We start from the raw sequence: 13,939 nt of genomic DNA on the forward strand, positions 1-13,939 counted from the left end.
TAAACAATTATAAATTCACCCAAATATATGTAACTAAATATCTGAGGAGGCACTATCTTATTTACGTGAATGTTGTGAAAACATTAATATATAATCCTATTTATCTGATCTTCCTGCTGACAAATGCTTCATCTCAGTGTCTCCCTGCATCTCAAGAGGGCACTAAATTTTGAGATGGGGATAACCATATTTTCTTGGGTTGTCTTCTTCAAGTCTTTTCAACCTCTAACATAACTACACCATGGATTTCAGTGACTTCTAGAAGCACTGACCTCAACAGGGTCACCAATTAATTACAAAGAGCAGTAATATCTGTTATTAGTTGTGATACATTTCTCTTCAATTAGATAAAAATTTCCCAAGGACAAATTATTAAGAGCACTGAGTTAGAAATAAATAATCGAAATCCCATTTCTGTCTTGGTCTTCATTAAATGTACAGACTCGGATTAGAAACTTAACATTCCTTTACCTTAGTAAATACTTTTGGAGAAATCATGAGAAAAATCTGGAATAAAATTAATTTCACTTTCAGCTTCCATTCACAATGCAACCATCAGTGAATTCTGTACACTCAAAGATCGTTTTTGAGAAATTGGCCTGAATGGTTATTGAAGTGATTAAAATAGCATCCAATAAAGTCACTTACTTGAAAATAATTTTTTCTAAAATATTTATTGCATAATGAGTCTTTAGATAGAAGTCTTTAAAAATTAATTTAAATGGGAAAAACAATAATTCATTCTTAAACCATACAAAAAACCCAATCATTTTTTTTCCCCTAAAATGTCTAAAACTGCCTAAGGAGCATATAATTGTTAACTGCAATGTTTCCTCTTCCTTTATACAAAATAAAATATAAAGGATTTTGAATAATAATTACCCAAAGAATACTTGTGACTTTAACTTTTCTTATTTTCTGAACAAAGATAAGATACCAAATTTAAAGCTACTTGAGAGTAAATTCTTTGCTCTATAATTCTTAGGTTTGTTTGACATTTTTACTGTGCACTTCTAGAGACCCACTCTTAGAATACAGTTTGTGCTTCATTTCTTGCTTCCTCAGAAGTTTGGAAGTCAGGACAAAAAAAGAGGTCCGGATTATTCCACATTCTATTTACTGTTATACTTATTTTCAAAACTGATTAACACATTCATTTGTTTCATGCCAAGGACTTTTTATAAATCCACCATCACGAGAGTGCAATCTGATGTAGCAGGTAACTGTACCAACAATTGCAGAGACACCGTCTGGAAGCCACAGGTGAATCTGCGGTTCTACAGAAGCAACAATGAGGTGGAAGTGAGGAGTAAAAAGACCACTCACTGACTTTAGGTTTTGGGCCTGATACACCAAGGTAGGTTTCAAGTGAGCCGTCATCCCCATAATTCACATTTGTACACATTAGCTTTTTTTTTTAATGCCTTGTGTCCTGGCTCTTTTTGGTTTTGTCTTTTGTAATGAATGTACTAGATAGCAGATTCACAAATTCTTTTACCAAATCATCTTGTTTTCCATCTTCTTCTGCATCAGATCTTTGATGATGATCATCTCTTTCTTTCCACTGTATCCATATGGTCTCAGTGACATCCACCCTGACTGGAGCCACCATTCCACAGTGAAAGGTATTTCTCTATTTACTGAAAGGTGACATGCCATCTTGAAGCTTGAACCCTGACATGATCTAAATGAAAGAAACCAAACACAAGTTGCATGATTCCATTTAGATTCAATGTCCAGAATAAGCAAATTCAGAGGGACAGAAAGTGGCTGCCAGGGACTAGAAAAAGCAGGGACTAGGAAAGTGAAAGTAAAAGTCGCTCGGTCCTGTCTGCCTCTTTGAGACCCCATGGACTAGTCCATGGAATTCTCCAGGCCAGAATACTGGAGTGGAAGTGGGTAGCCGTTCCCTTCTTCAGGGAATCTTCCCAACCCAGGGAATAGGAAGTGGCTGCTTAATGAGCTTAATGAATTATATTTTATTTTTAGGGTGATAAAAATGTTTTGAAGTTAGGTGGTGGTGATGACCACTTATCACTGAGAATACTGTACACTTTCAAGTGGTTAAATTAGTAAATTCTATGTTAGTAGAATTTTATCTCAGTTAAAAAATATGCTCTAAGTAAATAAATATATGCCTTGTAATGCTAAGCAATTTTTAGGAATCCATGTGCAAACATTCCTCCCTACAATTCTAAACAAAGCCAAGCTACCATCCTTTTTCTTACAGGGTTATATTATGTTATATATATGGAAAAAATTTTCCATGAAAAATGTGGAAAAAGTCTTTCAACTGATTTTTTTTTTTTGGCAACTTCAGCTATTTACTATTTCATTAACATATCATGTTAAGTTTATCTGTAATTTAATTACAAATTGATTAGGAAAATATTCATCCTGTGTCCTTGTGCTGTTTGTATTAAAATATCTGAACAATTTAGGTGATAATTCTTTCTAAAGCAATTTCCTTCTTTAAATTAGGCCATAAAATTGGATTACTTAATAGCAATGTAATAAAGCTGGACTGCTTTATAATCTCCCAGGTACTTTAACACGTAATATTGAATCTGATCCCCAAGTTTACTCTGTAAGATAAATATGTCAGCTCTTGGATCCCAGATCTGCAAAAGTGGACATTGAAAGAGAGAAACTAAGCCGTTTCATTTGTAAGTTGATGGCATATCAATGGCTGGAACCTGGATTTTGAGATTCTTCCTGAAGCAGGGCTCTCTCTACCAGTGCTCATGCTTGCTTTAGTTATAAAGCACTTGGCAACAAATGTTCTTGGTGTTACTCAAACTTGATTGCGTGTTAAAGTCACCAAGAAGCTTTTAAATTCTGCTTGGGCTAAACACATACCCGCATATATGCACACACACACACACACACACACACACACACATGCATGGATAACATGAGGAGTCTTTTTTCAATGTTGGAAATTCATCACAAATAAATTTTTACACACGTTATTAGGAAAAATCAAAAGGCCCCAGTAGACAAATGAAACAGTCTGAATTCTGCCTGACATTGTTCAAAGTTTTATATATACATGCTCACTTTATCCTTAACAGTTTATTGTTAAATTTTAAAATATGTGTAACTAGTGAAGTTTTAAAAATTTCACAATGAAATATTAATATGCCCAATTGGCTGAGACAACCAATGCTATTTATATACTCTCTATTATGATATAACCATTATATATAGATGTTTTGGAGAAGGAAATGGCAACCCACTCCAGTATTTTTGCCTGGAGAATCCCATGGGCAGAGGAGCCTGATGGGCTACTGTTCACAGGGTCACAAAGAGCTGGACATGACTGAGTGACTAAGCATAGATGTTTCTATTTCTTTATGCTCTTATGTATACAATGGACTAATGTTGAAGCTGAAACTCCAATACTTTGGCACCTGATGCAAAGAGCTGACTCATTTGAAAAGACTCTGATGCTGGGAAAGATTGAGGACAGAAGAAGAAGGGGACGACAGAGGATGAGATGGCTGGATGGCATCACCGACTCAATGGACATGAGTTTGGGTGGACTCCGGGAGTTGGTGATGGACAGGGAGGCCTGGCTTGCTGCAGTCCCCGGGGTCACAAGGAGTTGGACAGACTGAGGGACTGAACTGAACTGATACAATGTAAATATGAAATTCAAGTCTTCTGTGTTGGCATCCTTTTCCCTTGAAAGGTCTTCTAATTTCTGACAGATCGTTGTTATAAATTTACACTGTAAATAGTGGATTCATATTTTTCTCGAACTCTAGGACACGCTTCACTTAGGTAGATTCTTCTGATAGTCTGTCTTTAACAGGTGCCTTTAACCCATCCGTAGTTATTGTTACTACCTGTATATTTGTACTTATTCCTGCCCTGTGTTTCATATGCTCTACTGACCATGTTTTCTATTTGGCCACATTTCTTCTGTGAGCTGATATTTGTTGAAGTTTTCAAAATGTCTATGGTCCGTTTTTTCCTGGTAAATATTCATCATTATGCAATGTACCTAAGCATCTCACCCATTTGGTTTCCTTCCTCACTTCTTCTAAGATGATATGATCTGTGATTTTGGTCCATAATTTACTAACTTTAAATCTCAGTTTTTATTTTACTATTTTCTTTCACATTGTTGATGCCATTTTGGATGCTTATATTTCATGATTAATTTATTTGCCTTGAAAAAACATATCCTCCGTGTATTTTTCGGAAAACGAATCTACACAAAGTGAAATTACTTTACATGTCTAAAAATGTTATATCACTCTCAAACTTGCATTATAGTTTGACATGGATAGGAGGCTAGATGAGGATTATTTTTTGTTATATTTTAAAGATATTTCTCCATCCTATATTTATATTTACTCTTCTGATGCCTCAGACGGTAGACAGTCTGCCTGCAGGATGGAAGACCCGGGTTCGATCCCTGGGTCGGGAAGATCCCCTGAAGAAGGAAATAGCAACCTACTCCAGTATTCCTGCCTGGAGAATCCCATGGACAGCAGAGCCTGGTGGACTACAGTCCATGGGGTTGCAAAGAGTCAGATATGGCTGAACAACTACACTAGTTACTGACAAGATGTCTGATGCCAATCTGGCTCTCATTTATTCATAGGAAATCTCTATTTTATCTTTGGAAACGTTATAAGTATTTTAAAAATGTTTAATGCTTGAAAACTGTTACTGTAGTGCGTGTCTAGGCACTTTCGGGCACAAGCACGTGTGTGTGCGTGTGTATGTTCACTTATGTAATTACTTAGCTTGATCTTTATGTTGCTCATTCCAAGTTTCCTTCAGTCTTATATTTTATGTTATTTTTTGCATGTGTGCCCAGTCGCCCAGTCATGTCCAACTCTGTGCGAATCCATGTAGCCAGGCTGTACTGTAGCCAGAGTCCTCTGTCCATGGGACTCTCCAGGCAAGAATACTGGAGTGTGTTGCCGTTTCCTTCTCCAGGGGATCGTCCTGACCCAGGGATCGAACTCATGTCTCCGGCTAGCATCTCATAAGCTTTATAAGCATTTTCTTTAAGCTTTTCTTCTTCATTGAGACAATTATCAGTGTATTAACCCTCAAGCCCATCCTTCATTACCTGCCTTGGAGAAACATCAATGGGTTCTTTAAATATCTCTTCTTTGCTAGTTTGCAGACATTATGTTTGGTCAGTGGAGAGCAGAGATCCTGAAGGAGGGAGGGCTTTTCTCCTCCGGGCTCTGGGCAGCCCGTCTGTCAGGCTCCTGCAGTGTGTCTGGGGTTTCCTTCTGCACTGGGGAGCCAGCAGGGCGGAGCATCATCTGCCATACCAGCAGCTGCCAGCATCTTCTCAGGCAGCTTGGCAGCAGCGTGCATCCTCAAGGCACCTCCTGTGACCACTTTCAGCCCGTGGTCCTCAAGCCCCTTCACAGTGGAGTGCTGAGACTGGGCACATCCTCAGGACCTGTTTTCCTGGCACCCCCTCCAGTGTTATGCCCCTGTCTGCAAGCCTTCCCTTGAACACCTCCCCATGGATCTCCTGGGCAGCTTTCTGTGGGTTTTAGGGAATGGTACCTCCTATGTGTGGTAACCGTCCAGAAGTCATGTCACAAATTCCGCTAGGGTAGCACTCAAAGAACTTCTCCAATAGCCAGTCTCTATGGCTGCACCCTCCAATGCCTTCTGGGTCTCAGCCCTGGTGGAGACAGCCTTGTTTCTAGTGCTCGGTCAGCCTGAGATCACTCCGTATTCCTCCTAGTTTTATATTCCTTACTGGATAATCCCCTGTTATTTCAACTTTCTGTTAATAATTCTTTGTGTTACTGTTTCCATGTTCATATCACCCAGTGGATTTTTCTCTCCTTACTGGATCCTAACTAACACAGAATAAGCATCACTGGGCACTGCCCCCAAGAGATTGATCATAAAGATGGAATTTCACAATTGGTTTGCCCATGTTCTGAGGATAAATGCAGAGCTGAACTCTTTGGGAAGTGGGAAGCTAGTAGTCCCTGGTATACACTGCCATCGTAATTAATCAAGTTATCATCTAAGGTTAATTGTGATGAAGTGACAGCTGCAGAAAATGCCTTGGGAACCTTAGAGGCTGTTAAACTTGACGGTTATGGCTGTACTGTGACTATAAAGAGTGTGAAATAGATTCTTTTGAGTCCATTTGGGCAATTACAAATAGAATATGACAAACTCAGACTTCTAAGTATCAGCTCGCCTCAAGGTCTGAGAGCCAGAGAGTTCCCCACACAGTCCTGTAAGTATCTCTTATTTATTCTGTCCAAATGGCTGATGCTGCTAAAGCCAAGCACAAAGTATCATAATAGGGGGGGCTGAAGTGCAATAGCAGTTGGATTTAATCTTGCTAATGTTCTCCTGTGAAAGAGCATCCTTTGAGGAAGAATGGGATCCTGAAACTTAGACTAGGAATATCCGGTAGAATCTGATTAAACTGATAACACTGCATTTTCAAGTCATTCTGTCTTTAGTCACTGGAAGCAGGGGACCCGTTGTATCTGAAAGTCCTGCGATAGCCACTTGGGCAGATGGCTTAAGAGGATGCTAACCAGTAGCACTGCAGCCTAGCAAGTGTTAGGATTGTACAAGTGTTAACCTAGGTGAGAGGAAGATAACATTCAGTTCAGTTCAGTCGCTCAGTCATGTCCGACTCTTTGCGACCCCATGAATCGCAGCACGCCAGGCCTCCCTGTCCATCACCAACTCCCGGACTTCACTCAGACTCACGTCCATCGAGTCCGTGATGCCATCCAGCCATCTCATCCTTGGTCGTCCCCTTCTCCTCCTGCCCCCAATCCCTTCCAGCATCAGAGTCTTTTCCAATGAGTCACCTCTTCTCATGAGGTGGCCAAAGTACTGGAGCTTCAGTTTTAGCATCATTCCTTCCAAAGAAATCCCAGGACTGATCTCCTTCAGAATGGACTGGTTGGATCTCCTTGCAGTCCAAGGGACTCTCAAGGGTCTTCTCCAACACCACAGTTCAAAAGCATCAATTCTTCTGTGCTCAGCCTTCTTCACAGTCCAATTCTCACATCCATACATAACCACAGGAAAAACCATAGCCTTGACTAGATGGACCTTAGTTGGCAAAGTAATATATCTTCTTTTGAATATGCTATCTATGTTGGTCATAACTTTTCTTCCAAGGAGTAAGCGTCTTTTAATTTCATGGCTGCAGTCACCATCTGCAGTGATTTTGGAACCCCCCAAAATAAAGTCTGACACTGTTTCCACTGTTTCCCCATTTATTTCCCATGAAGTGATGGGACTGGATGCCATGATCTTCGTTTTCTGAATGTTGAGCTTTAAGCCAACTTTTTCACTCTCCTCTTTCACTTTCATCAAGAGGCTTTTTAGTTCCTCTTCACTTTCTGCCTTAAGCATGGTGTCATCTGCATATCTGAGGTTATTGATATTTCTCCCAGCAATCTTGATTCCAGCTTGTGCTTCTTCCAGCCCAGCGTTTCTCATTATATACTCTGCATATGAGTTAAATAAGCAGGGTGACAATATACAGCCTTGATGTACTCCTTTTCCTCTTTGGAACCAGTCTGTTGTTCCATGTCCAGTTCTAACTGTTGCTTCCTGACCTGCATACAGATTTCTCAAGAGGCAGGTCAGGTGGTTTGGTATTCCCATGTCTTTCAGAATTTTCCACAGTTTTTTGTGATTCACACAGTCAAAGGCTTTGGCATAGTCAATAAAGCAGAAATAGATGTTTTTTATGGAACTCTGTTGCTTTTTCCATGATCCAGTGGATGTTGGCAATTTGATCTCTGGTTCCTCTGCCTTTTCTAAAATCAACTTGAACATCTGGAAGTTCATGATTCACATATTGCTGAAGCCTGGCTTGGAGAATTTTGAGCATTAATTTACTAGCATGTGAGATGAGTGCAATTGTGCGGTAGTTTGAGCATTCTTTGGCATTGCCTTTCTTTGGGATTGGAATGAAAATTGACCTTTTCCAGTCCTGTGGCCACTGCTGAGTTTTCCAGATTTGCTGGCATATTGATTGTAGCACTTTCACAGCATCATCTTTCAGGATTTGAAATAGCTCAACTGGAATTCCATCACCTCCACTAGCTTTGTTTGTGATGCTTTCTTAGGTCCACTTGACTTCACATTCCAGGATGTCTGGCTCTAGGTGAGTGATCACACCATCTTGATTATCTGGGTTGTGAAGATCTTTTTTGTGCACTTCTTCTGTGTATTCTTGCCACTTCTTCTTAATATCTTCTGCTTCCGTTAGGTCCATACCATTTCTGTCCTTTATCGAGCCCATCTTTGCATGAACTGTTCCCTTGGTATCTCTAATTTTCTTGAAGAGATCTCTAGTCTTTCCCATTCTGTTGTTTTCCTCTATTTGTTTGCATTGATTGCTGAGGAAGGCTTTCTTATCTCTTCTTGCTATTCTTTGGAACTCTGCATTCAGATGCTTATATCTTATAACATTAGATAAGGCTGAATTTATGGATGTGGGCACACCTGAAAGATGTTCTAAACACATGACTTTACTTCTAAAATGAATAAAAGTAAAACAGTGATGAAAGTCAGATAAATGATGATGCATCTGCTGGGAGGTGCTGATTAAAAAGCAACATGAGGGAACTTTCTTCAGAGATATAAAAATTCTAAATGTTGAATATATTGGTGGATATATATATATAATATCATTGAGCTGAATATAAGATTTGCTCATTTTACTTTGTATAAATTATAATATAGTAAATAAAACCAAGAAAGAAAAACAATAGTGGAAATATCTCATGCTGAAAATATCAATCAGACATTGATTCAACTGCTTCTATAGATGCTTAATGTCATCAACACAATGATCATTTGTAGAGCTTATATCAAAGCAGAAACATTGAATATTATTGGTGTGTATATCAGTGTTCATTCAGCTATAAAAAACCAGAAATCTATAAATGGTGATTTAACCAAAGTTTCTGTTCACCTTGTTTCCTTCTTGGTGTCCCCACAGAAACAGGAGTCTGGGATCACATTTTTGTTACTTTCTTTGCACTGCCCCCTAACCCAGCCCCCACGTCATGGTCACAGAATAGCTTCTTCTGGTCTAAACATTGCTTCTGTAGTCAGTTCAAGAAGAATAAAGAAGATTCATCAAAGTCTATTTGTTCTGTTAAAAATGTGAAAGCATTAGTATACTGTATTGGTGTTTTTCTTTCTGGCTTACTTCACTCTGTATAACTGGCTCTAGTTTCATCCACCTCATTAGAACTGATTCAAGTGTACTCTTTTTAATGGCTGAGTAATACTCGGAATTTAGAAAGACGGTAACGATAACCCTGTATGCAAGACAGCAAAAGAGACACAGATGTATAGAACAGTTGTTTGGACTCTGTGGGAGAGGGAGAGGGTGGGATGATTTGGGAGAATGGCATTGAAACATGTATAATATCATATAAGAAACAAATCACCAGTCCAGGTTCGATGCAGGATACAAGATGCTTGGGACTGGTGCACTGGGATGACCCAGAGAGATGGTACGGGGAGGGAGGTGGGAGGGGGGTTCAGGATTGGGAACACATGTACACCCGTGGAGGATTCATGTTGATGTATGGCAATACCATTACAATATTGTAAAGTAAAAAAGAAAAAAAAAAGGAAAGCATTTAAGGAATGCCCAGAATTATATTGTCCTTCATAAAAGTTGCTAAACAAGCAGGACTTTATAAAGGGAGGCATCATGGAGGGAAGTTAGGAATAGCTGATCCATTAGAAAATCAACAGCACCAGGTACAGTGTAGATGTCTATTTATATGTTATTATATTTTTCCATGAATTGTACCTAACATACCAACTTATGGAATTTCAGCCTGCTGGTAGGTAGGGCCCATGCCAGACACTTTATGTGGTTTTTTTCCAGAACATGTACAGGAAAAAAAAAAAAAAAAGCCTTTCTACATGTTTGATTAACCAATCTTCATCAAAATAGTTCTCACATAGACTAAGAAGCTAATTTAAGAGCTTCAGACACACTCCAAGCCTTAAGAGTCTATAAAGCCCTAAGAACAACAGTACGTGATGCAGTGAAGTGTCCCAGGGGTGCTGGTACCCAGGCTTGCAGGGCTCAAGCACGGCTATTAGCAAAGAATGCTTAAACACATTCTTTCACAATTAGATGACACCTGAGTTTCTTTCCAATCCTGAGATTTTATTTAAAAAAATTTTTTTTTGAATTTTCCTTTAAAAAAGAAAAATGTAATCGGTAACCTGACACTTTGGCTCTCTCATTTTTCAATTATGGGGACCTGACTTCAAGAAATAAAATGTCTTATGTCAAATAAAAAATGAATTCTGACCTTCTATTTTCTACACCAGGTAATGGACTGACTGAAGAGAAAATTAAATGTGACTCACTTAGGAAGGGAACATGAAAGTTTTGCTCAAGTAGGAACACTGCCAGTGTCTCACTTACTACAGGGCACTGAACTGAGAATTCTTGGATTCCATCGTCTGTGTGGTGCAGAGTTTAACACTGATTGTTTTTCTTCATTAAATACATCAGAAATTTAGTGCACTCTCAGTTGAAGCCAGGCATCCAAATTACTAGGGGTGAATTGATAGTGTGAGCTAGGCACATTCTCACAGTATTAAAACATTTGGCAGCTGCCAGTCCTGACCACTGATAACCCCACAATCCTTTTTTTCATGCATGGTCGGTCCTCTTCCCACCAGGCTATACTTAGGATATGTAGGCAAAATAGCTCATACTGTGGTCAATCCATTTATTTCAGTTTTATTGATTAACTCTGTTTATCATGATGAGGGGGCTTCCCAGGTGGCACTAGAGGTAAAGAGCTCACCTTCCAATGCAGGAGACATAAAAAAGGCAGGTTCAATCCCTGGGTCAAGAAGGTCCTGTGGAGGAGGGCATTGCAACCTACTCGAGTACTCTTGCCTGGAATATCCCATGGACAGAGGAGCCTGGTGGGCTGCAGTCCATAGGGTCACAAAGAGTTGGACATGACTGAAGCAACTTACCCTGTATGCGTGCATCACGATGAGTAGGGCTTCCCTGCTGACTCAGGTGATAAACAATCCACCTGCAATGCAGGAAACCTGGGTTCAATCCCTGGGTTTGGAAGATCCCTTAGAGAAGGGAATGGCTAGGCTCCCCAGTATTCTTACCTGGAGAATTCCATGGGACAGAGGAGCCTGGTGAGCTACAGTTCATGGGGCCGCAGAGTTGGACATGACCTTTGGAGGTGACCCATTATGATTATGAAGACGAGGGTCATGAAGAAGAGACCTCTACATTCCTTTCTTTATTGGAGGAAAATTGCTTTAGAATACTGCGTTAGTTTCTGCTGTATAACGGAGTGAATCAGCCATAAGGATACATATATTCCCTCCCTCTTGAAGCTCCTACATGCCATCTTCCACATCCCATTCCTCTAGATCACAGCAGAGCGCTGAGCTGAGCTCCCTGGTCTATGCAGCAGCTTCCCATTGACCATCTATTTTATATTTTTTCAGTGTATATATGTCAATGCTACTCTCTGAATTTGTTCTAACCTCTCCTTCCTCCCATGTTTAAGTGTCCATTCTTTATATCTGCATCCCTGTTCCCACCCTGAAAATAGGCTCATCAGTATCATTTTTCTAGATTCCACATATATGTGTTAATATAAGATACTGTTTTCCTCTTTGTGACTTACTTCACTCTGTAGGACAGACTCTAGGTACATCCTTATCATTACCTATGGCCCAATTCCATTCCTTTTCATGGATGAGTAATATTTATATTTATGTATGGACCACATCTTCTTTATCCATTCATCAGTCGATGGGCATTTAACTCTCTTCCATGTTCTGGCATGGGCCAACTAAAGCGTGTTCAGGAGCTGTCTCGAGAAAGTATTTGTCCTGTTTTGAAATATATTATTCTATTAGGGCTGCTAGTTCACTTTTCACTTTCATGCATTGGAGAAGGAAATGGCAACCCACTCCAGTGTTCTTGCCTGGAGAATCCCAGGGACGGGGGAGCCTGTTGGGCTGCCGTCCATGGGTTCGCACAGAGTCAGACAAGACTGAAGCAACTTAGCAGCAGCAGCAGTCTGAATAGAATGTAATGAGATATATTTTCAGTTAATGAGCATCTCATTCTTTGCCTGCTACATATTTGCTGTTAATACAGTGAACTAAGTTACTTTCTCCAAAGCTGCTTTGATGTAATTTTTGTGTTAGGAGTTCTACTCATCTTGTGTGAAGCTCATAAGCATTCAGGAATGTCAAGCAATTCACCATAGGGTCACAGTGGCCAGTGAAGACGTCCATATTGGTTGTTTTGAAATGCTTAAGATAGGACAGCCAATCTTAGCATGATAAATCAAGTGTTACATTAGATAAGAAATTTATTTGGTAGCAAACATGGAAAGATTTTCTGTACAGAAACAGCAACTGATAGAGACAAGAACCCATGGGCCATACGTCCTACTGATAGACTCTTTGAAATGAGACTGCTGACCCAGGAGACTTGAAGGCCATTTGCTCAGGACTTGACTCCAGGCTGCCATGAGCTGTTCCAGGAAAATGCTCCCAGAGGCCCGATGGGGGCCGGGAATGACTTCCTGATCACACTTGTTCTGGGGCCTGTGGCTGGACCAGATATACAGCTCCTAGACCAGAGAGATAGCCTCCTTCCTGGTCTTCTCCTTGGAGGGGTTTGTTACTGTCTTTCCTATTTTTACAATTTCCACTAACTTGTAGGCTGGTTGTCTTCTCTGTGGCTCAGATGGTAAACAATCTGCCTGCAATGCAGAAGATCCAGGTTTGATTCATGTCTAGGGAAGATCCCCTGAAGAGGGAATGACAATCCACTTTAATATTCTTGCCTGGAGAACTCGACAGACACAGGAGGCTGGAAGGCTACAGTCCATGGCGTTGCAAAGAGCTGGACACAGCTGAGCGACTAACACTTTCACTTTTTCACTTTTGTGTGTGATAAACTGAGTAATTCATGAATTGAATACTGGCTGCATTTTGTACATCTCCAATCCTGTAATCTTGACCAGGCCCCACTGCTAGGCCCCATGACAGAACAAAAGGGTTTTAAAATCACTTCAGAACAAAACTTGTATCATCAATCTGTGCCAGGAGCCAGCGTGAGGAACTCCGCCTGTGGCAAAGGTCATGAGGAAGGAGGCTCGGCATACGCAAAGGCGGGATCGAGCCTCAGGAGACCTCCTGTTCCTGAGCATCTACCCCCAAAACCAGAGTCTGCCTACTTTACTGCCTTATGCTTTCACCTACACCTCTGACTTTACGGGGGGCTGTCCCCCACCACCTCTCTCAGAGAAGGAGTTAACTTACAGCTCCAGTGAATAAAAATTCCTGGGCGTGACAAGAGTGTGTCAACTTACAAACTCCTCTGAAGTGTCTCTAGCCTGCCTGAACAGGTTCGTCTGGCCACATGTGATTGTTCACAGCCTCCCAACCATGAGAGGCATGAGATGTTTTAAACTTTCTAAATACAGACTCTTTTGAGAAGTTAGAAAATTATTAGTATGGTATTAGTGGTGAAGGGTTTTCATTTATTAGGCCAATATTTGCTGCCTTATACACATAAATGAATATAACTAACATATAGGAGAAATAAGTATTAACCTTTGATATTAATCATGACAAATAAACCTTAGGCTAAGTAAATTCCTTTCTTGATTATAACCCCCTGCACCCTCACCCTATAGGAATGCAACTTTATCTGGTACTTTCGGAGGGTGGTGCATGGTTTAAGAAAAATCACCCCTGGAAAATAAGTTTTCTGGTTGACTGACCGTTATCAGAAAGAAAGGGTCATAAAATGTTAGCAGGCCTCTTGGCCAGAAGATGATGTAAAGTCTCCTAAGACCTTTGTATACATTTATATGAAGCACCTGATTTTGATAAAGGTCAGGACTGCTGACCCCTG

Source organism: Ovis canadensis, chromosome 8 (genome assembly GCF_042477335.2).
Source record: "Ovis canadensis isolate MfBH-ARS-UI-01 breed Bighorn chromosome 8, ARS-UI_OviCan_v2, whole genome shotgun sequence".
Classification (NCBI taxonomy): domain Eukaryota; kingdom Metazoa; phylum Chordata; class Mammalia; order Artiodactyla; family Bovidae; genus Ovis; species Ovis canadensis.